The sequence below is a fragment of the Mus caroli genome, unplaced genomic scaffold (assembly GCF_978045245.1).
Source record: "Mus caroli unplaced genomic scaffold, Mus_caroli_1 scaffold_19, whole genome shotgun sequence".
NCBI classification, from domain to species: domain Eukaryota; kingdom Metazoa; phylum Chordata; class Mammalia; order Rodentia; family Muridae; genus Mus; species Mus caroli.
In genome coordinates this window covers 64,918,808-64,941,507 of record NW_028227274.1, presented here as the reverse complement: position 1 = coordinate 64,941,507, position 22,700 = coordinate 64,918,808, and the positions used below count along the sequence as shown (strand labels likewise).

At 42.3% G+C, this 22,700-nt stretch overlaps 1 pseudogene; it reads left to right on the top strand.

Moving 5' to 3' along the window:
• The first annotated feature begins 18,966 nt into the window (after window positions 1-18,966).
• Window positions 18,967-19,350, top strand: LOC110284551 (MICOS complex subunit Mic10 pseudogene; annotated as a pseudogene).
• Window positions 19,351-22,700: the final 3,350 nt, after the last annotated feature.

The following is a 22,700-nucleotide window of genomic DNA, read 5'->3' as shown; positions in this document are numbered from 1 at the left end:
TGTATGCTTTCTAAGCCAGGAGAGCATGAACACTTGCATGCTGGTCCTCTGGGTTGCCTACAACATCTGTTTGCTCTCACCAGAAGCATCTTTGCCAGCTCCCGACCCTCATTCTAACACAAACCATTTCCTCTCTTTCCCAACCCCAAGAAACTCCTGTGTTCTCTACTGTAGATGCAGAAAAAATGTCTTCTGGGTGTTCCCTTCATATCACCCTACCGCAGTGCCTACGGATTCTGCATTTACTCTAAATGTACTTATTTTAACTAACTAAAAATACAATGTATGAGTAACCAGGTGTGCTCAAATGACTTTGCATTACTCATGGGGGGGGGGGGGGGCTATAACCTATAAAGTTAGTGTGAGGCTGGATTCCTACATCCTCTCCAGCTATTACGTCTTAATAAATCATTGCACAGCTTCCCAAGACATAGGAAAGTGAACACCTGCCTCCAACTGGGAAGGCACTGACAGCCCAGAGTGACTCACACAAGTTCATTTTGGTGAGTCTAGCAGGGCTTATTATGGAGCTATGGACTAAGGGACAGCTATGTTCCCCCAAACTCCCCAACTTCCCAACTATGCAATCTTGTTTTATATGGCTCTATGTCTATAAAATTAATGTAAACCTGGGCTTAGAGTTACGCTTCATGTCAAAGCTACAAAAGGCTCAGGTAATATACTTCATGAACAAAATCAGTGAAGTTATATGTTACTCCACCCTTGCCCTTATTGGGTTATGCCAGCATTGCCAAGATCTGTCCAACAATGAAAAGAATATGCTAAAGTTTGGCACCTAGAACAGGTAAACAGCAGCTTTTGGTGGGTTGCAAGTGTTCTGGGTCGGAATCAAAGGACTAGTCTCACTGCAACAATTGATATAAAACTCTAGTTTCTTTGTTTAAAGACACTTCTTTAGATTTGTACTGTTGATTCATTAGCAATGAACTCATTCTGTGGAGGATATCAGAAGATGACTCTGCCATAATACAGTGTTCTTGTTTGCTTTCTATTGCTGTCATAAACATTATGACCAAAAACAGTTGGGAGAGAAAAAGGCTTTATTTAGCATATAGTTTATCACAAAAGGATGCCAAGGCAGGAACTCCAGGCTGGAACCTGGAGGCAGGGCTGAAGCAAAGACTATGAAGGAATACTGCTTACTGCCTTGCTGTCATGGCCAGCTCAGCTTGCTTTCTTATACAGACCAGGATCACCTACCCAGGTATGTCACTACCTGTCTTAGGGTTTCTATTCCTGCACAAACATCATGACCAAGAAGCAAGTTGGGGAGGAAAGGGTTTATTCTGCTTACACTTCCACATTGCTGTTCATCACCAAAGGAAGTCAGGACTGGAACTCAAGCAGGTCAGGAAGCAGGAGCTGATGCAGAGGCCATGGAGGGATGAGTCTTACTGGCTTGCTTCCCCTGGCTTGCTCAGCTTGCTCTCTTATAGTACCCAGGACTACCAGCCTAGAGATGGCACCACCCACAAGGGGCTCTCCCTCCTTGATCACTAATTGAGAAAATGCCTGACAGCTGGATCTCATGGAGGCATTTCCTCAATGGAAGCTCCTTTCTCTGTGATAACTCCAGCTTGTGTCAACACAAAACCAGCCAGTACACTGCCCATGGTGGTCACATCAGTTTCTCCACTGGAATTCCCTCTTCCTAGATATCTGTAGGTGTGTGTCAAGAAGACAAAACCCAACTAGCACACATAAGCAGGTAATAGCTCAGTAGAATAAAGAAATGATCCTGTTCCACAATGGGGATGAAGAAGACCTTCAGGAATTCACAAAGACAACGACTGAACAGCTGAAAAGTCCTGAGGGAGAGCTGACCACACACTGGAAGAATCCAGCCCCAAACTAGCTCCATACACTAAGCTTCCTAATACAGGGAGAAAAGACAGAACTCCTGCCTAAAAGATAAGCTGGGTAGCCCTGACAAAAAGAAACTGGTAGGCACACACTCAGGACAAGGATACAGCTCTCAGGGATGATAATAAGGTCAAGGCAATATTACATTCAAATAATCCAGCATTTAGAATTTTTTTAAATAAGTGAACATCTTATTGACAGCAACTAAATGAGTTTGTAGTACTTTTATCATACAATAAATTCCATCCGCTCACTATACTTGTCTGAGTTGCCCTACATGCCAGAAAAATTTTAACACTGTCTGTATTGTGTACTGTTCTTGTAAGTTTGCTCTGAAAATCCATTAAACTATCTTTTTTTAAAAGGTTGCAAGGGGAAAACACTAACTGACCTGCAAAGGCAAACACAGTGTAAGAGCGCTATCCCTGTGTCATCATCCTAAAAGCCAGGAGTGCTGGGAACACTGTGTTTCAAGCCCTAGAGGAGCATGATTGCCATCCAAGACTGATGTGTCCAGAAAAGCTATCTTTTAAAATTGATGGCGAAGGAAGGGTGTTTCAACACAACTGCACACTGAGGCCATTTGTGACCACCAAAGCAGCACTGCAGAAGATGCTTAAAGGAACACTATACAGAGAGTATAAAAGGAGGCATCTGAATGAACGCACAGAAAAGAATAAACATAATGAAAGATAAGGGTAGATCAGCAAAGAGGACTGGATAGGAATCCAGCCTGCCTGTCATGCAACAAAGCCCTAATACGGATAGGAGAGGAGGAAAAGAACAAAGCATCAGTACCTGGAAATGTCTGATAGTGAGGACAGGCAGTGCTCCCCTGCATCCCCATACATCTGCAAGAAAAGTGAGCTGGGACTTGGCTGGCAGATGCAGAATAGGCAACCTTGAAATCATATGCACACAAACAACGTAAATGGACTCAGCAGGTTCTATTTATGTGTGTGTATATATAACTGAGATATAATATATGATATATGATAGATGACATATGATATAGTAAATATATACTATATAGTATATAATTAATATATAGCATATACTATGTAATATACTATATGATATATAGTGCATGATTAATATGTAACATAATATATTATTGTTGTAATATGTATTAATATAGTATACAATGTGTAATGTATATAAAGTAGTATATAATGTGTAATGTATAATAGATAATATATAAATATATTACACATTATACTATATCTTATAGTATTATTTTATTATATATTACATATAGTATAAATTATAGTATATATTACAAATTATACTATATATAAAATATATAATATAGCCGGGCGTGGTGGCGCACGCCTTTAATCCCAGCACTCGGGAGGCAGAGGCAGGCGGATTTCTGAGTTCGAGGCCAGCCTGGTCTACAAAGTGAGTTCCAGGACAGCCAAGGCTACACAGAGAAACCCTGTCTCGAAAAACCAAAAAAAAAAAAAATAATAATAATAATATATAAAATATGTGTAATGTGTAATATATATTTGTGTATATGTGCATATACACATATATATCTGTATATACATATATTTGTGCATATGCATACTATATATAACATATATAATCAAAGAGAAGGAGGCTATCAACTTGAGAGTGGGGACATAGGAGGGGTTCAAGGAAGGGTAACTAGGAGACCTAGAGGGAGGAAAGAGAGGAAGTGATGTCATTCTACTTCAATCAAAAACATTGGACTTGCAAACTTTATATGCCCCAATATAGGGGAATGCCAGGGCCAAAAGAATGGGAATGGGTGGATAGGGAAGTGGGGGGGCGCTATGGGGGACTTTTGGGATAGCATTGGAAACGTAATTGAGGAAAATATGTAATAAAAATATAAAAAAAAAAAATAAGTGATAAGTGGGGCAGTCGTGGTGCACGCCTTTAATCCCAGCACTTGGGAGGCAGAGGCAGGCAGATTTCTGAGTTCAAGGCCAGCCTGGTCTACAGAGTGAGTTCCAGGACAGCCAGGGCTACACAGAGAAACCCTGTCTCAGAAGAAAAAAAAAAAAAAAAGAAAGGTGATAAATGTGGGAAGACAAGAGGGAATCTCAGTCAACAACAGACTGAGATTTTTAAAATATGTGTGTATTTTAAAAATCAATCTGAGTTTTGTGCAGTTCACAAATGGTTTCTGAAAGGCAATTTCAAAGTAAATGTTTCTCAAATATTCTGAGCAGTGGCTGCTTCATTAGTAAACATGTAACACCCGATCAAAGGAATGTTCTGCTTGGATGCTTGAACTTTGGTACGCATGCTGAATTTTTATATGCACCAGTTTCTTTTATGTAGAGAGACGTGTTTATGAGTCACATCAGTTGGGGATTTTATGCTTGCTCCTTCCATTCCCCCACCCCATCCCTTATTTACTCTTCCCTTTTTACTCCTAACTTTCCCTCATGTGTGTCCCTCATCTGTGGGCCTCATGTGTGCCATTATTTTATTTCTGTCTACATCCTAAGCTTGGACTCCTTGGATAAGCTTCAGCTGGCCACCTGTTTTAATTCTTTCATTGGAACATCCATGACTAGCAATTCTATTATTCTTAATTATGTTTTGGCATTCAGAGTCCTGGAGACTGAACCCTGAACTAGGTGTACTCTCTACCACTGACACATCCCATTCTTTTGTTTTGTTTTGTTTTGTTTTGTTTTGTTTTGTTTTGTTTTGTTTCGAGAGAGAGTTTCTCGGCATAGCCCTCCCTGTCCTGGAACTCACTCTGTAGACCAGGCTAGCCTCAGGCTTACAGAGATTGGCCTGCCTCTGCCTCCCACATGCTGGCTTCCTACCTGAGGACTAGCTCTGATAGTACCAGAAGGTGCCACACAAGCTTGCAAGGGAGGGAAGCAACCACTAGTCCTACACAGCTATGACATCTATGAACTACAACAATGACCAGCATGGCACATTGATCCTGAGAATGCAATAAATAGTAGCATGCATACCTTGTCAGTAACCAATGGTTCTCTAATTGAACTTAGGACACACTCATCAAGAGGAAAACCTTGACTGGTACTGGAAGCCTAGCTAACAACCTGGGGTAGTGAGGTCATGTATCTCAGATGAAAACCTACAACGGATACTTTCCTAAATGAGCATGATTCTTAACTGCATTCTATTTATCCCTATGCCACATGTAAGTGTACCTCTCACTTTCCATCAAAGAAACCTCTCCTGACAACAAAGGTGAGCCATTTCAGAAAGCACATCTGTTCAAATGCAAAGAACAAGGGGTCTTATGTGCCCAGACCCAATGGATATGTCTATATCTAAGTCTCAGATAACATCGAAGAAGAGAGGACAGAGAGGTTGTAAGAGCCAGAAGAACGGGATGTCTGCACTGAGACTGCCTCTCCTAGAAATGTTAGAGAACTTACACTCATCAATTCTCATCAGCAAGGCTGCCTAAACAAGACCTGAACGAGAATAACACCAATAGACATGCTAACATTGAAGTAGAAAATCTCACAGGGCCCCAACCACAGACAGAGCTACAGGCAACTAATTAATGCTGAAAACTAGAGAAAGTAGCCTTTCCCAGGGAAACTCCCTGAATTGGGCATCCAATACCAAGTGGTGAACTCAGATGGCATACATACAAGTAACATTTCCAACTAAGCAAGCTGTGTTTATGATTTAGGAAGTGTGTATGTGTGTGGGATGAGGTAAACTAATAATTAAAAAAAGAGGTCAGATGTATAAATGTGAGAGAAAGGGGGAGGTTTATAGGAGGTTTTGAGAGAGGAACAAGAAAGGGAGAAAAGATGTCATTATATTTTAATTTCAAATTTAAAAGAAAAAAAAAACATGTTTTAACCTGGCGTGGGGGGTGGATATGTACAGTAATCTGACTCAGTAAGTAAAAGCGAGTGCCATCAAGTCTGACAAAAGGAGAGAAACAACCACCATAAATTGTCCTCTGACCTTCACACATAAACAGTAGCATGTGCATACACATAAACATGCACAAAGAAAATATATAATATATAATATATAATATAATATATAATATATAACATATAATATATAATATAATATATAATATAAAATATATAATATTATGTAATATGTAATATGTAATACAATATACAATATACAATATACAATATACAATATACAATATATAATATATAATATAATATATATATATTATTTTAAAGGTCTTGCAGCCTTTCCTTTTAGAAAAAAAGACCATAAAACCTCACACCGAGCAAGGGATCACTCTCATCCCCAGGCCCAGAAGTTTTCTACCCTGTGGTTTATGCAGTGAATTTTTTTAACACATTGCATTTTATACATGAATATTTGAGTATTGAGTAAGAAAAGTGACACTTTGATTTGGAGACAGCCTAAGGTGACTCTGTGGTCCCTGCTGCTGTCTTTTAGATTGCGGGAGCCACTCCCAATATGTCCTGAAGCTTAATCCTGGGGAGTGGCCAGGCTGACTACACTCTCCCACTAGGTCCTGTGAGATGCCTACGCCTGGGTTGGCGTTTGCCTTCTTTTGATATTTCTTTCTCACTGGGCTTGGTGCAGCATGAGAACTGCACCTACTAGCTTTGTCAGAGGGAGCATCCCCTGACTCCTGAACAAGCAAAGGTTCGTAGGGTGAGATCTCCAGGGATCTGGCTCGATGGCAGGACTGTCCTCACGGGGTGCTGATGTCCTTTTTGTTGGGGAATTGAGACCGTTTATATCTCTCAATACCAATGTTTGTTAATTTATGTGTTGTTGATTCCTCTTATTTTATTGTTATTGCTCTCTCTGTGCGTGTGTGTGTGTGTGTGTGTGTGTGTGTGTGTGTGTGTGTGTGTGTGGTGAATGTATGTAGTGTTTGTGTGGTATGTATTATGAGTATATGCACTTGTTTTTGTGTGTACATTCACCTATGTGTGCTCATTTAGAGACCAGGAGTTCAAACCAAAACCTATTTTTTTTTTATCACTTTCACATGTTTTCTTTTAAAAAAAAAGAAAGAAAGAAAGAAAAAAGCAGGATCACTTTTTGCAGCTGGAGCTCACCATTCAGGTTAGAATAACTAGCCAGTGAACCACTGCCTGTCTCCCACACCAACACTGGAGTTACAGTTGTGTGCCACCCTTTCTGGCGTCTACAGGGCTGCTTCAGATCCAAATGCAGATCTTCATTCTTGGGCACCAAGCACTTTACCCACTAAACCATCTCCCCAGTCCCCCAAAGTGAAAGTCTTACATGGGGTTAAAAAGTGGCCGTTAAAAAGTTTTTATGGCCACTACACAAAACTTATGTTGGTTTTAAAAGACTAAACAGAATGGTTCTATGAGCTGGTAATCCCACTCTGGGGATATACCCAAAGGAAGAAACTTACTGAGTTACCCATAATTCACAGCACTCAGGGTATGGACTCAACCTTATGTCAATCTTAATATCAAGAAGATAAGGGAAATGGGGTACATAGCCACAGTACAGTACTATCCAGCCATCGAAATTCACGGAACTCACATTTGGGGAAACACGAGAGGACTTAAAGGTCATCATGTAAAATGAAATAAGTTATGGGTTCTTGCTGGGTTTGTGTCAACTTGACACAGAGAGGAAGGAAGGAGCCTCAGTTGAGGAAATGCTTCCATGAGATTCATCGGTAAGGCATTTTCTCAATTAACGATCAATGAAGGATGGCCCAGTCCATTGGGGGTGGTGCCATCCCTAGACTGGTAGGTGGTCTTGGGTTCTGTAAGAGAGCAGGTTGAGCAAGCCAGGGGAAACAAGCCAGTAAGCTTCCATGGCCTCTGTATCAGCTCCTGCCTCCAGGTCCCTGCCCCATGTGAGTTCCTGTCCTGACTTCCTTTGGTGATGAACAGCAATGTGGAAGTGTAAGCTGAATAAACCCTTTCCTCCCCAACTTGCTTTTTGGTCATGGTGTTTTATCAAAGCCATAGAAACCTTGACTAAGACATCACACATCCAAACAAAAACAAACAAACAAACAAAAAAACCAAAAAACCAAAACAAACAAACAAAACAAAAACCACTGCCTGACTACATGACCCCATTCATGTGTATGATATCTAAAAGAGCTGATCTTGCAGAAGTCTGGAATAGAGAGATAGTTATCATAGACTAGGAAGAGAGAGAGGAGGAGTGGGTAAATGCGTCCCGACATATACAGAGGAGAGAAATCAGCCCAGGAGTTTTAAGGCTCAGCAGAGCAGACACAGCCAACTCTAGACCATTCTGTACTACCTGACGATAGTTCCAAGAAGTTTAGTATGTTCTCCATATAAAGAAATGATCAACATTTAAGATGTCATACAGGCTAATTGCCCTGAGATGTACATTGAGCAACATGTACACAGACCAAAATGTTGCCTTGTATCTTATTTATATAAATAGGTATAAAGATAATGTCCATAAAAATAAATAAATAAAAATCAAGCATGCCCGCACATGTCTGAAATGTCAGGACTTGGGAGGGAGAGCAAGGAGGATTGCCATACATTCAAAGTCAGTCTGAGCTACATAGAAAGGACCTTTTCCAAAAAAGTAAAGAAGGCAGTAAAATATTTGATACTAAGTCCACAAAATTATGGCTGCTCTCTACTCCATATAGGTAGAAAGATATACACAAATAGAGTGGGAAGGGGGCAGTGTAGACCTTGGTTCAGGTGAGAGCTGGAGGAACTCAGAAATATCTAAGGGTAACTAGGTAGAGGTGGGTGGATAAGATAGAGACTTGGGGTGACCTCTGTTTGCAGGGTCAGGCAGCTGAGTGGAAGCTTTCTGAATTAAAGCACTTAAGACTTCTGCTGCTTCTCTGTTCAAAGCCAGGACATAGATAGACACTCAACCCTTTCTGGGCTCCTGAGCCAACAAGATCTGGATCTATGACTGAGATTGATGGCAAGAATTGCTTCATGATGAACTGGAGTTTGAAATGCCAATAGTAAGATGAAACATGGCCTATATCTGGCAAGCATATGTCAGAACAGCCATCCTGAAAGTAAGCTGTCAACAGTAGGCAGCTAATCTCTCACAGGCTCATTACAGATCTTCACTGTAGTGACTCTGGAGTTACATCAGTTCACCTCTTCCTTGCAAGGGATCTGTTAGCCAGAGAAGCTGTCTCTGTCATCTACATCCCCATAGATACCCAGGAAGCAAATGCCATTAGTGCTGGAGATGAGGGGTTATTTCCAAAGATGTTCACAGTACAGAGAAATTTAAGGTTTTCTCCAAAAAAAACCTGAAGAGAGCATGCTGTAGTTTCATATGACTTCCAATGGTCTGGTTTTGATTTTTAAACACTTCACAAATAGAATAGCCAGGAAGTGGTAGATTTTAAAAACGATGTTCATGACTATTTCCAAATTACCTTTGATGGGGCCCAGGATAATTTTTCACAAAGTACTTAACAATTCTCAACAACATTTTATTATGCTTTAATGATTTTGTTCTCTTAGTAGCAGTAACATAAAATGCACGTAATGGGTATTGTCTGAAAGAACGAATGAAATTCAAAAAGGAAGATTCAGTACCTTCATGTCAGAACTTCAACTGTAATGTCCTCAAAATGAAGACTTCTGTCTAAAATATCAATTGATAAGGGATTTTTAAAAAATACATTATTAGCTCCTGGGTGGTAGTGGCCCATGCCTTTAATCCCAGAAGGCAGAGACAGGGGTATCTCTGAGTTCGCGGTCATCCTAATCTACAGAGAGAGTCCCAGGACAGCTGTGGCTACACAGAAAAAATAATATTACATAACTTTTTTTTTTTTTTTTTTTTTGGTTTTTCAAGACAGGGTTTCTCTGTATAGCCCTGGCTGTCCTGGAACTCACTTTGTAGACCAGGCTGGCCTCGAACTGAGAAATCCACCTGCCTCTGCCTCCCGAGTGCTGGGATTAAAGGCGTGCGCCACCACGCCCGGCAATATTACATAACTTGATGTAACTCTAACCAAGCAAGTGAAAGATCTGTTTAACAAAAACTAAAAGTCTTTGAATAAAAAAATTGAAGATTTCAGAAGATGGAAAAATCTCCCATGCTCATGGATTAGCAGGATTAATATAGTAAAAATGGCCATCTTGCTGAAAGCAATCTACAGATTCAATGCAATCCCCATGAAAATTCCAACTCAATTCTTCATAGAGTTAGAAAGAGCAATTTGCAAATTTATTTGGAATAACAAAAGACCCAGGATAGCAAAAACTGTTCTCAACAATAAAAAAACTTCTGGGGAAATCACCATCCCTGACCTCAAGCTGTACTACAGAACATTAGTGATAAAAACTACATGGTACTGGTACAGAGACAGGCAGGAAGATCAGTGGAATAGAATTGAAGACCCAGAAATGAACCCACACACCTATGGTCACTTGATTTTTGACAAAGGAGCTAAAACCATCCAGTAGAAAAAAAGACAGCATTTTTAACAAATGGTGCTGGTTCAACTGGTGGTCAGCATGTAGAAAAATGCAAATTGACCCATTCTTATGTCCTTATACAAAATTCAAGTCCAAGTGGTTCAAGGACCTCCACATAAAACCAGATACATTGAAACTTATAGAGGAGAAAGTGGGGAAGAACCTCAAAAAAACATGGGCACAGAGGAAAAATTCCTGAAGAGAACACGAATAGCTTATGTATGCTGTAATATCAAGAATCGACAAATGGGACCTCATAAAATTGCAAAGCTTCTGTAAGGCAAAGAATACTGTCAATAGGACAAAAGGGCAAACAACAGATTGGGGAAAGATCTTTACCAGTCCTATGTCTGATAGAGGGCTAATATCCAATATACACAAAGAACTCAAGTTAGACTCCAGAGAACCAAATAACCCTATTTTAAAAACCAGGTACAGAGCTAAACAAAGAATTTTCAACTGAGGAATATGGAATGGCCAAGAAGCACCTAAAGAAATGCTCAACATCCTTAGTCAACAGGGAAATGCAAGTCAAATAACCCTGAGATTCCACCTCACACCAGTCAGAATGGCTAAAATCAAAAACTCAGGTGACAGCAGATGCTGAGGAGGGTGTGGAGAAAGAGGAACACTCATCCATTGCTGGTGGGATTGCAAGCTGGTTCAACCACTCTGGAAATCAGTTTGGTGGTTCCTCAGAAAATTGGGCATAGTACTACCTGAGGACCCAGCTATACCACTCCTAGGCATATCCCCAGAAAATGCTTCAAAATGTAATAAGGACACATACTCCACTATGTTCATAGCAGCCTTATTTATAATATCTAGGAGCTGGAAAGAACTCAAATGTCCTTCAACAGAGGAATGGATACAGAAAATGTGATACATTTATACCATGGAGTACTACTCAGCTATTAAAAATGATGAATTCATTAAATTCTTAGGCAAATGAATAGAACTAGAAAATATCATCCTGGGTGAGCTAACCCAATCACAAAAGAACACACATGGCATGAACTCACTGATAAGTGGATATTATCCCCAAAGCTCCAAATAACCAGGATACAATTCACAGACCACATGAAGCTCAATAAGAAGGAAGACCAAAGTGTGGGTGCTTCAGTCCTTCTTAGAAGGAGAACAAAATGCTCACAGAAACAAATATGGAGATAAAGTGTAGAGCAGAAACTAAAAGAAAGACCAACCAGAGACTGCCCACCTGGGCATTCATCCCATATACAGTTACCAAAACCAGACACTATTATAGATGCAAGAAGTGCATGACAAAAGGAGCCTGATATGTCTGTCTCCTGAGAGGCTTTGGCAGAGCCTTACAAATACAGAGGTGAACCTTTGAAGCCAACCATTGGACTGAGTGCAGGGTTCCCAATAGAGGACTTAGAGACTGAAGGAGTTGAAGGGGTTTGCAACCCCATAGGAAGAACAACAATATCAACCAACCAGACCCCCCCAGAACTCCCAGGGACTAAGCCATCAACAAAGGAGTACACATGGCTCCAGCTGCATATGTAGCAGAGGGTGGCCTTGACATGCATCAAGGGGAGGAGAGGTCCTTGGTCCTGTGAAAGCTCAATAGATGCCCCAGTGTAGGGGAATTGAGGGCTGGGAGGTGGGAGAAACACCCTCATAGAAACAGGAGGAGGGAAGATGTGATAGGGTGTTTCCGGGAGGGAGGGAAACCAGGAAAGGGGATAACATGTGTAATGTAAATAAAGAAAATAACTAATAATAATAATAATAATAATAATAATAATAATAATAATAAAAAGACCCTCATCCTAGCTTCCTGGAAGCCAGTGTTCTGCTAGCAGCCTTCACATGAAGATGTAGAACTCTCAGCTCCTCCTGCACCATGCTGATCTGGATGCCACCATGTTCCTGCCTTGATAAGAATGGACTGAACCTCTGAACCTGTAAGCCAGCCCCAATTAAAAGTTGTCCTTATAAGAGTTGCCTTGGTCATGGTGTCTGTTCACAGCAGTTAAACCCTAACTAAGACACTGTGCCTCTGTATGGTTTCCAGCATGCTGAGTTTCTCTGGCTTGATGGTAGCCCAAACCCAGGACTAACTCAACTTGTTTTAATTTGCAATTTAAGGCTTGATACTCTAACTTGAACACTTCTAAGTTTAAATCATCTAAGAAAGCTCAAATAGCATTTGCATCTTAAAGCTTTGCAATGAAGTATAACTTAACTCATTATGCCCAAAAAGTGCTCTGTAGATGTCAGGACAGATATTGCTGTCCTACTTGACATAGGAAGACAAAAGATACTAAATGTCAGGCTGTGTGCCTGACGCCTTCGCCATCTGGGAAGGCTTATTCAGAAGGAAGGAATCGATCACAACTGCATGTCAGTGGAGGATCTTCTAGCGGAACATGCTATTCATAAAAGAAAATTACAAAACAGTCTGTGGGGATAAAAGAGTTTCTGAAAGCATTTGCATAAATATTACTCTACTTTCCTGCTTTGTATTTCAACAACCTCTAGATGGGTAGCTGTTGTCCTTCCAAATCTATAATGCAGCCACATAGTCTACACAGAATCATTTTAAGGCAGTCATCAAGTATCTATATTCCCTCTTTCTCTGTCTCTCTGTTTCTCTGTATCTTTATCTCTCTCTCCCTCTCTCTCTCATACACACACATACACACATAAACATGTATATACACTTCTGTGTGAGCACACATGTGATCAGCAACCTATAAATATTTATATTAAAATATTTTAAATTGCAGAAATGTAGTTACTAAATTTAATATCTCCCCCTCTCCCTCCCCCTCTCCCTCCTCTCCTCTCCTCTCCTCTCCTCTCCTCTCCTCTCCTCTCCTCTCCTCTCCTCTCCTCTCCTCTCCTCTCCTCTCCTCTCCTCTCCTCTCCTCTCCTCTCCTCTCCTCTCTTTTTAGAGTTGACTTTAAAACATAGGATACCCACTTTAAGTCAAATTTCTGCTGAGCCCCTCATGATCTTTAATGAGTGAGTATCAAGGACTTGCATTTGATAAACCAGACAGCGCTGTCCTCTGGAAGCCAGAAACCAAAAAGCATGCAGCCCAGCATAGCAGGACAGTAAAACTACACATCACAAACCTGAGACTGTTCCCAGTCCAGCACCATGGAAGTGGGTGCAGGGAGCACATAGCTGGGAGCCATCATCTAGGGAGAGAGCCAAGAGTGCCCAAGTGGTAAAGAGCTACGACGGGGTTCGCCTAAAGTCTGGAAAGGGTAAGGAGCACATGGGCTTCAAATAGACCACAAGTCAGTCATCCAACAAAAGGGACCAAGAGCCTTTCCTCTCGCCGTGTTAAGATCGTGGCAGAACAAAAGAGAGCAAATCAGACCCCCCTAGAACTGGAGCTATGGCTGTTTGTGAGCCGCCATGCTGTTGCTGGGAACGGAACCTCTGGTTCTTTCCAAGAACAGCAAGTGCTTTTAACCTCTGAGCCACCTCTCCAGCAAACCAACTGACAGTGATGCCCAAAAGAAACATAATTTCTATTGCCATCATGTCTCACCCAGTCCTACACTCACAGCGGTTATACAAAGACAAGTGCAGTTCTGAGAAACAGTCAAGTTGAGGAGACACACTGTACCCACATGACGATGCTAGCGTGAAGTAAGGGGGTGGGGCAGCATAAATGGAGGGCCTCCAGAGACCTGAGAGGTCAGAGATGTCATCACGAAAATGAAAGCTCATCCAGGGAAGTTTACCCAGCTAGCTCACCCAATGCCACATCCAGCAGGGGGCAAAGCCACCTTTCCTGCGCGAATGACTTCAGGGCCAGCTCTCCAAAGATGCCCAGGTGAGGGAGGGGCCAGGTCTGCACAGCCCCTCAGACATCCGCATGGCCCCAGGTAGCCGCTTGGATCAGGAATGTTCATCTGGCCTTTGGTGGTAACTGACCTCTGCTACTGCGGGGCCAGGGACCCAGAGATGGCCCTAGGTAGCAGCATGGGCCAGGACCTCCCCATCATTATCAGCTACTTATACCAGGCTGTTTCTCACTAGTCTCCAGCTCCACCTCTCTTCCTTGTATGCACATCCTTCTACTTCTCTTTCTCTTCCATCTCTCCACCACGTGCTCACCCTAGTGGTTCCATAGGCCTCTCCGGGTGTCTGGGGTTGTCTCAGGAGTGCTATGCCTCCCACACACCCCATTCCACCCCACCCCACCCCTTGTACATGTGGCACTGGGCAGGGATCGTCTCAGGTGTGGTCTGCCATGAGGCTGGACTGGGGATAGTCTTAGGCTTATTTTACCCACCAGGATGTGTGATGCCAGGCTGGACGGGGCGTTTTCTTGATTGCTAATTAAAGCAGAAAGACCCATCTGACTGTGGGTGGTGCCATCCTTCGACAAGTGGGCCTGGGCTAAGTAGATGAACATGAGCCTGGCCGCAAGGCAGTGAGCAGTGCTTCTTCATGTCTCTGCTTCAAGGTCAGGCTTTGAATTCCTGCCTTGGCCTCCCTACATGATGGACGGTAACCTGTAACATGAAATATGCCTTTTCTTCCTCATTTTGCATTTGCTCATGGTGTTTATGACAGCAATAGAAAAGCAAACAAGAATGCTGTAAATATATATAATATAGATGTAGACAAAGGAAGTAAAAGGCCTATTAATCCCCCTCCCCAATGTATTTTGATGCTTCTGATTTTTGTTTATTTAATTAATTGGTTTTCATTATTATGAATGCTATAACATAAAACAACCCTGAGGGCATATTTGATAAAACCTCTGCTTCTTGCTTGTAGAAAGTTGAAAAAAAATAATATTCCTACACATTTTGATGGCTGCTACCAAATTGCCCTTCCAGATTGATGCAGTAGTTTAGGTTTTGTCAACACGTGGGGATGATTTAAGACATGGGGGGGTGTCTTAAATAACGCTGTGAAGTTAAGAAACCCACAAAGTCAAGTTCTTCCTCTCTTGTAAGTGAAGCTAGCCTCGCAGACCAGAAACCACCCCCACCCTTGATAAACATTGAATGATCGTTGCATTTACTTAAAGTTTTCAATATATGTGCATATGAATTAGTTACGGCTCCCACTCTGGAGTGTGCTCAGATTAGAAGGACAATATGAAGAACAAAACACCTTGCATGCAACCTGAGACCAGACAGGTCATGGGCCTAGGGGAAACCCAATACTATTGCTCTCCTAAAAGGACCTAGCAATAGCATGACTCCTAACGACATACTGCTCTCCCTGAGAGAGAGTTTCCCGGAAACTTAGTCTCCGGGAGCTGTAGCATTCCATAGCACGTATGCTCCAATTTTGTCCTTGCAAATGGATCTGTGTGCTTCCTTTCAGTATTGTTTTGTTATAGGTGCCTCCAAGCAATGACTTGCCAAATACCTAAGCAAAATCGAACTTTGCTTCCTGGCCTTCACCAATGCCCTAGGTAGTCCTTGAGCCAACCCTGGGCTTGGAATTCAGTAAGAATGTTGCCTATTCAGTGACATTTAGAATTGTCTCTAGTATTGTAAGAGAGATAGTGAAAGAAATCAGGCTTTAATATCTACTACATAGAGTTAGAAATCTCAGGGCAAGCTTAGCAAAGTAAGTTTAGAATTCTTATTATAGTTATGTATGGCAGACTACATTACTTATTAGTAGAAAAGTCCCCCCACACTACCACTCAGAATAAAAGCCAAGTCACTCCCATATACAGGAATTTACAATGGTTTAGGAAGTAGAACCAGCTGTGGTTTTAGAGTATTGCATTATTCATGAGATGGTTAGCTAGAGTGGAACTCCTTAATTAGAACCATGACTTAGGTGTGAAAGTCCTTGCCCTGGGAGTGTATAGACCTCACACCTGGCTTCTAAGACTATAGCTGACCTTAGATAAAGCTGACTTTGTCTCAGTTGTTTTATTGCTCAGTTCCTGACAGTCTTTGTGTTTACATCCCTCTGTTTTGTGTAAGAGTCACTAAGCATCCGGTAACCTCATTTGTATCTTGCCGATGTGTCACCTAACTTCCCTGTTTTTTTCTGCATAAAAAGTTTGATGTTCGATTTGACAAGTTACATTCAGATTCAGCACACTCCCTTGTGTCCTGTCTGTTTGTCACCCCATTATCACCAACTCTATGCCCATCTGTCTGAGACCCTGATTCCCACGGATTGAGGGGGGCCGACTAGGCCCGGTCCATGGCACTCAGAGGTGTGTCTTCTTGCAGTAGATGGGAACTAACTCAGAGACCCACCACTAGACAGTGAAAGACTGAAAGGTTCTGGAGCAGTTGGTCCAGATGAGATGTTTTCACCAAGCCCTCCCCCTCCCCCCAAGGCTCAGGGATCTATGCAGAAAAGAAAGCAGAAAGATTGTAAGACCAAGGGCTGATGGGTGACTCCAAGGAGACAGTGTCTTCTAGACACACCAGGACTGATGCCCAGATTAACTCATAGAGACTGTGGCAGCATGCATAGACCCTCTACAGACTCAAGCAAAAAGGGGTCCCAGCACAGAGAAAGGGAAATGGACATGGGGGTCCTACCCCTTACCAAGAAGCTGTTTGCACTTGAGACCTCCTGGAAAAAGGAAAATCAATTTTCTCCAATGGAGTGGCCACTGTGTCTATCAACCAAGCTCTATGAAAGTCCCAATGCCCAGAATTAATTGGCCAATCTCGTTTTGTTTTGTTTGTTTTGTTTTGTTTTGTTTTGTTTTGTTTTGTTGTGGGCTTTTGTTTGTTTGGGATTTTTAGTGTGTGTGTGTGTGTGTGTGTGTGTGTGTGTGTGTGTGTGTTTGCCTGATTGACTTTTTGTTTGAGAGAGAAAGAACAGGAATTGGGTGGGAAAGGAGGTTGGGAGAATCTGGAAAGTATTGTAAGGGGAAATATATTATCCAAAAAAAAATTTTTGGAAAATAAATTTAATTAGAAAACGATCCAGTTCGAGGTAGAGATGCCTTCCTCTACTCCCTCATCCCTCACCATCTATGACAGGCAGAAGAGCTGACCCTGGGGTCATAAGAACGGGAGAACTGGCCCAATCCCTCACTAGCTCCAACACTAAGAAGAGTGGGCCCAGCACTTCGCCTGAGCAGCAGGGTACAGTTGGCCTTGGTAGTGGGTCAGCTGGTGAGCCAGCCCTGAGGGCACAAGAGCAGTTGGTCTGACCAGCTCAGATACCTCTCAGGCCCAGATCCAGAGCTTTGAATTGGCTTACCCCAACATGTACCCATGGATGAACTGCTCAAGTGTGTGAAGGGGCCAGTCCTACAGACCCAAAACTACAGGATCTCCATGGCACAGGGTAACAATAGGATATCAGAGAGGAATCCCAGTAAGGTTCCAGGGCTAGCGTATCACAAAACAGAGCTCCTGTACCAGGCCAGGGAACCATTGCAGTGAACATTTGCAAGCAAAGAAGTGTGGACAAAAGGGTATACTGTAGGATACACCACAGCTTCCACAGTGAGATTTTTTTTTCTCTGTTGACAGGGAGGTTGCAAGGGTGGAGGGTGGGAAAGAGGGGAGGAGGAGATGAGCAGGATTGGGGTGAATGATGTCAAATTCACAAAGAAGCAATAAAAAGTTTTTTAAAAACCCAGTTAATATATATATATATATATATATATATATCTTCAGTACAAGATGAAATGTAGTGAATAACCTCGTCCTGTGAAAGTCTGGTTCATGAAAGGAGAAGTAATTCTTTCTCAGTGAGGTGCTCACCGGGTGCCTTATGGAAGAGCGGGTCTTTTATCTCAGCTTTTAGCGCTGGCCAAGATTGGAACTATGTCCTCAGAAATCTCCCAGACACAGAGAACATTGAGAACCTCAAGTGCCATACAAGTGAGTGCCAGCCAGGCAGCTGTGGACAGCGGCTAGGTGTTTCCTGGGACTGGGAAGCATTAAAGTCTAACCTGTAGCTTCCTTCGTGTTAACAAGGAAACACGAAACTTCTCTTTTCTTTGAGAAGATTTCTACGTAGTTTCAGTTATTCTCACGTTGGCTAGCAGAGTTACTGCCATCAAATGGGTTCTATCCTGCAAAGGCCACACCTTCCGATGATCTGCTTCCTCTGCTGAGCTTAACCCTGCTTAGTACTTCGTACCTGGGCTTTCTCGGGAGAATGTAATCTACGAAAGTAACAACTCTGAAAGAAATTAAGTCTTTTCTAAATGTATTAGGGTAATTATGCCCATTAGATTAACAAATGATCATCTCAGCTAAGAAACTATGGCAGCTTGAAAAATCACTGCCGAGATCAGAATGGCTTTATCAAATTTACCCCGCAGAGGAATGGTGCCGTGGGCTATAGCCACATATGGCAACGTGAGCAAATAGCTCTGCAAATTCACTCAATATGTCTGAGAAGTGCACGTATTGTGTCCTCTAAATTGATGAGAGCGAAGTTTACCTGGGCCTTGGAGTTTACATCAACTCTCCAACAAATACACGGTTGAAACTCAGGGACAGTCCTCTCTGTTCTCAGTAATAGCATCACACAATTTCAAGTTCTCCTTCTGTCTTAACAGCACTTTCTTCTCTAACTATTTATTAAAACAGACTTTGTTTTCATCATGAGAAGAGTGTCACAGATAATGCAGTGGCAAGATATCAAGAGTCAGAGCTTGAGGACTGGCTGGCCTTAAGGAGCCCCGGAGCTGCTGGTGGGGAATATGTAGCAGTCAGACCTCCGTAAGAAGTGGGACCCATGTATGGTGAATGAGGTGGTAAATCCAGGACCTGGTTTTAGATGAGGAGTTATTTTCTCACTCGGCTTCTTCAAAAGAAGAACGTGGCCATTATCAGTCTTTGGTTCTGGTGTGGAGGTGGAGATGGCTGACTCCGACTGCCAGCCTGACTTCCAGGCTCCACAGCTTCTGTATGGAAAAATAATTCAAATAGCAATGGCTGTTGCCAAGAACATCCCAGTGGGAGGGCAGATCTCATGTCTATTTCTCAGGAATACTGGAGTACACTGGTGTGCGCTGACATCTGATGACACTGCTGTCAGCAACACTTACAGTTCCAGCCAGTTTTTCTTTTGTATTTCCTACTAGAAATTGGAAGGAGGTGGCCTTAGAAAGAAATAAATTAAAAATGGGAATCCCAATGCAAAGGCTTTCAAAAGAGAAAAAAAAAAAGAAAAAGAAAATGAGAAAACATCCAACAGAATGCGGAATGAGAAAGAACTTCTCACACGGTCTCAGAGGCTCTAGGCTATGGTTGCTTTTTCCCAGGCTCCCAAATCTTAGTGAAGTCATAGCAGGACCCCTGCTCCTAAAGGAAGCTAATTTCCAAGAAGCTGCCAGTACCTCTGTGTGAGTATGATCTGAGTGTACCTTGGAGGTATACGTGGTGTGGAATTTTAAGAGGTGAGCCCAAGCTATTGCAGGTGATGACTTCAAAGGGATTTGGTGTCGCTCTTACAGAGCTCTGGTTAATTCTTACAAAAGGGTGGTTGTGTCCAGCATTTCTACCCACAGAAATCAGTGTAGAACTTCTTCAATAAACTAAAATAGAAGTGCTATGGAATCCAGAGGCATCCAAAGACCCACTTTGTTTGTGGTACTCTTCACAGTAGCCAAGTCATGGAATTAGTCTACAGACCTGTTAATAGAAGAATGGTTAAAGAAAGAGTGATATAGAATAGAGTATTACTCAGCCACAGGGAAGACTATAATCATGTCATTTGTAGATGGATAGATGTAACTGGGAATCATCACATTAGGCAAATTAAGCCAGACTCTGAAAGGAGAATACTGACTGTTTTCTCTTACAGACAAAATCCAGGGTAAGGTAGAAGGGAGGGTGTGGTCTTTCCAGACAAGAGAGTCTGCAAGACGGCTCAGGAGGCGGCGGGAGGGCTCACCACACAAGCTGGATGACCTTTGTGTGGTCCCTGGAACCTACAGATGAAGGAGAGAACAGACTCCAAAGGTTATTTTCTGATCTTCATACACGTGTAGTGATACTGCACTCTCTCTCTCTCTCTATCTTTCTCTCTCTCTCTCTCTCTCTCTCTCTCTCTCTCTCTCTCTCTCTCTCTCTCTCTCTGTGTGTGTGTGTGTGTGTGTGTGTGTGTGTGTTTCTGTCTCTCTCTCACACACACATATGCATTCATGCATACACACACACACACACACACACACGACACATAAAATATTTTTTTTTAAAAAATCAAAGAGGAAGGATTCCAGGGGAAGAAAGTTAGTATATGTGAATGTATGGGGTGAAAATTATCAAATCACATTATATACATATATAGAAATATCATTGTTTCTGTTCTTTTGTACAATTACTATATATACTAATAAAAGTTAGAGAAAAAGAAAGCACAGCCCTGGCCCCTATGGCACCTGCTTCACCATTTGGCTTCTGCCTACTATACTTACTCCCACCACAGTGATGACATCATTGCCATCAACCTGACTCCAGTTCCCTGCCTTCTAACCACAAAACTGAGAGATGAACCTCTTTCTTTGGCCATCACCAGGTATTTGTCAGAGCAGTGAAATATGGACTAACACAGCAGGCACGCTCAACATCTGCTCGTAAACTCCTCAGCCAAATGACAAAGACCATAAACTCACACAGTGGCTGCCTGAACAACAGTGCTTTCTGCTCAACCCGCTGTGGGCACAGCTCCAGAAAGAATCTCTTGTGCACCATGTAGAAGCATCACATGTCAATAAAAAAGCCTATGGCCAATGAACTGACGCAGGATTAGAAGGTGGGACATCCTGTAGAGAAAGAGAGGAATTCTGGGAAATAGTCAAGAACGGAAAGATTCGCCCACTCTGGGGAAATTGGATGCACGAACTGAGGAGAGTTAACTAACCACATAGCAGATCTTCAACTAGAATAAATGGCGTAAATTCCTTACAAGCTAGTCAGGGAACAAGCCCAAGGTTATGTATGGTTTAGGCAATTATTCAGAAATAATTCAATCTTGGTCGTTATTTCAGGGAACAAAGAGGCCGGTAGAAAAGCTTGTCGCTACAGGTAACAGCAGGTTCCATCAGGAAGTGCCAGGATGCTGTTGGAATGGAGAGTAATGGATTCTGCTGGACAAAAATAACCCCTTTCTCCAATAGCTCTTAATCACTATAATGTCCTTTCTCCCTACTTCCCGGAACCTGTATGAGGCCCTGGAGATGATACATAACTAAAACTATTTTTCTAGCAATAGCAACAAAGTTCAAAGTATAGGAAGGCCAAGAAGCCACTAGACAGGCACACACACAAAAAAAATATATTATTTTGGAGATGGGTGACAGAATTGAAATTTAACTTAGGAGAGTTTAAAGGTTTCGCCAAACCTTTAGTTTGTTGTAGGTTGGAAAGAATTCTGAGTTTAGATGTCTAGGATGTTGTTTCTTGATATATTGCCCTCACTAACTAGAAGGAATATAATATCCTCAACAAAATAGAAAAAGCAAGTCTGGTATTAAAAGTGAACACCTTAGGACTGGTTTGCATCTTTTAGTGTTTGGGTTTCTGAGTCTTATCAAATGTCAGTTCCACCCAGGTTAGTGGTAAATCCAAATGCCACTCAAGGGAAATTACTAGAAAATGGAAGGTAGGTTCCTTCCAGTCGGTGCCAGCTCCAGGCCACCCTTGGCACGAACTTGGCAGACAGTCCTATGGGACTCTCCACCACCACCCCCCAGGCACCCTAGCACACCCAGAATCTTAGGATCACTGGTGAATGAAATACAATATCTGTTCCAACACAACTGGGAGTACCTGGGGCCAGCAGGAACAGGAGCACAGGAACCCAGCCCGACCAGTGGCTCGGGTTACTTCCAGTTGGCACTAGTCTACCTTAGTTTCGAACTCAGCAGACAGCCCTATGGTCCCCAGAGTAGGTACCACTTCCAGGCACTCTAACAAGCCCAAGATCTTAACATCCCAGGATCCCAGAAGCGTGTTCACACCAGAATCTCACGGTCTCAGAAGAAGCTTGACTTCCAAGAACTCTGACACACCCAGGATCTCAGCATCACAGGATTCCAGAATCACAGAGAAAGCTGGACTCTGAGAGGTTATGACTCAGCCAGGTTTACAAGAAGGACAGGCTCCAATCAGATATATCAAGAGCAGGGAGCACTTGAGACAATCAGATGGTGGGAGGAAAGTGTAAGAACAGAAACAACATAAACCAAGGTTACTTGGCATCATCAAAACACAACTCTCCCAACATAGCAAGTCCTAGATACACCATCACACCAGAAAAGCAAGATATGGATCTAAAGTCACTTCTCATGATGATTATGGAGGACTATAAGAAAGACATAAATAACTCCCTTAAGGAAATACAGGAGAACACAGGTAAACAGGTAGAAGCCCTTAAAGAGGAAACACAAAAATTCCTTAAAGAATTACAGGAAAACACATACAAGCAGGT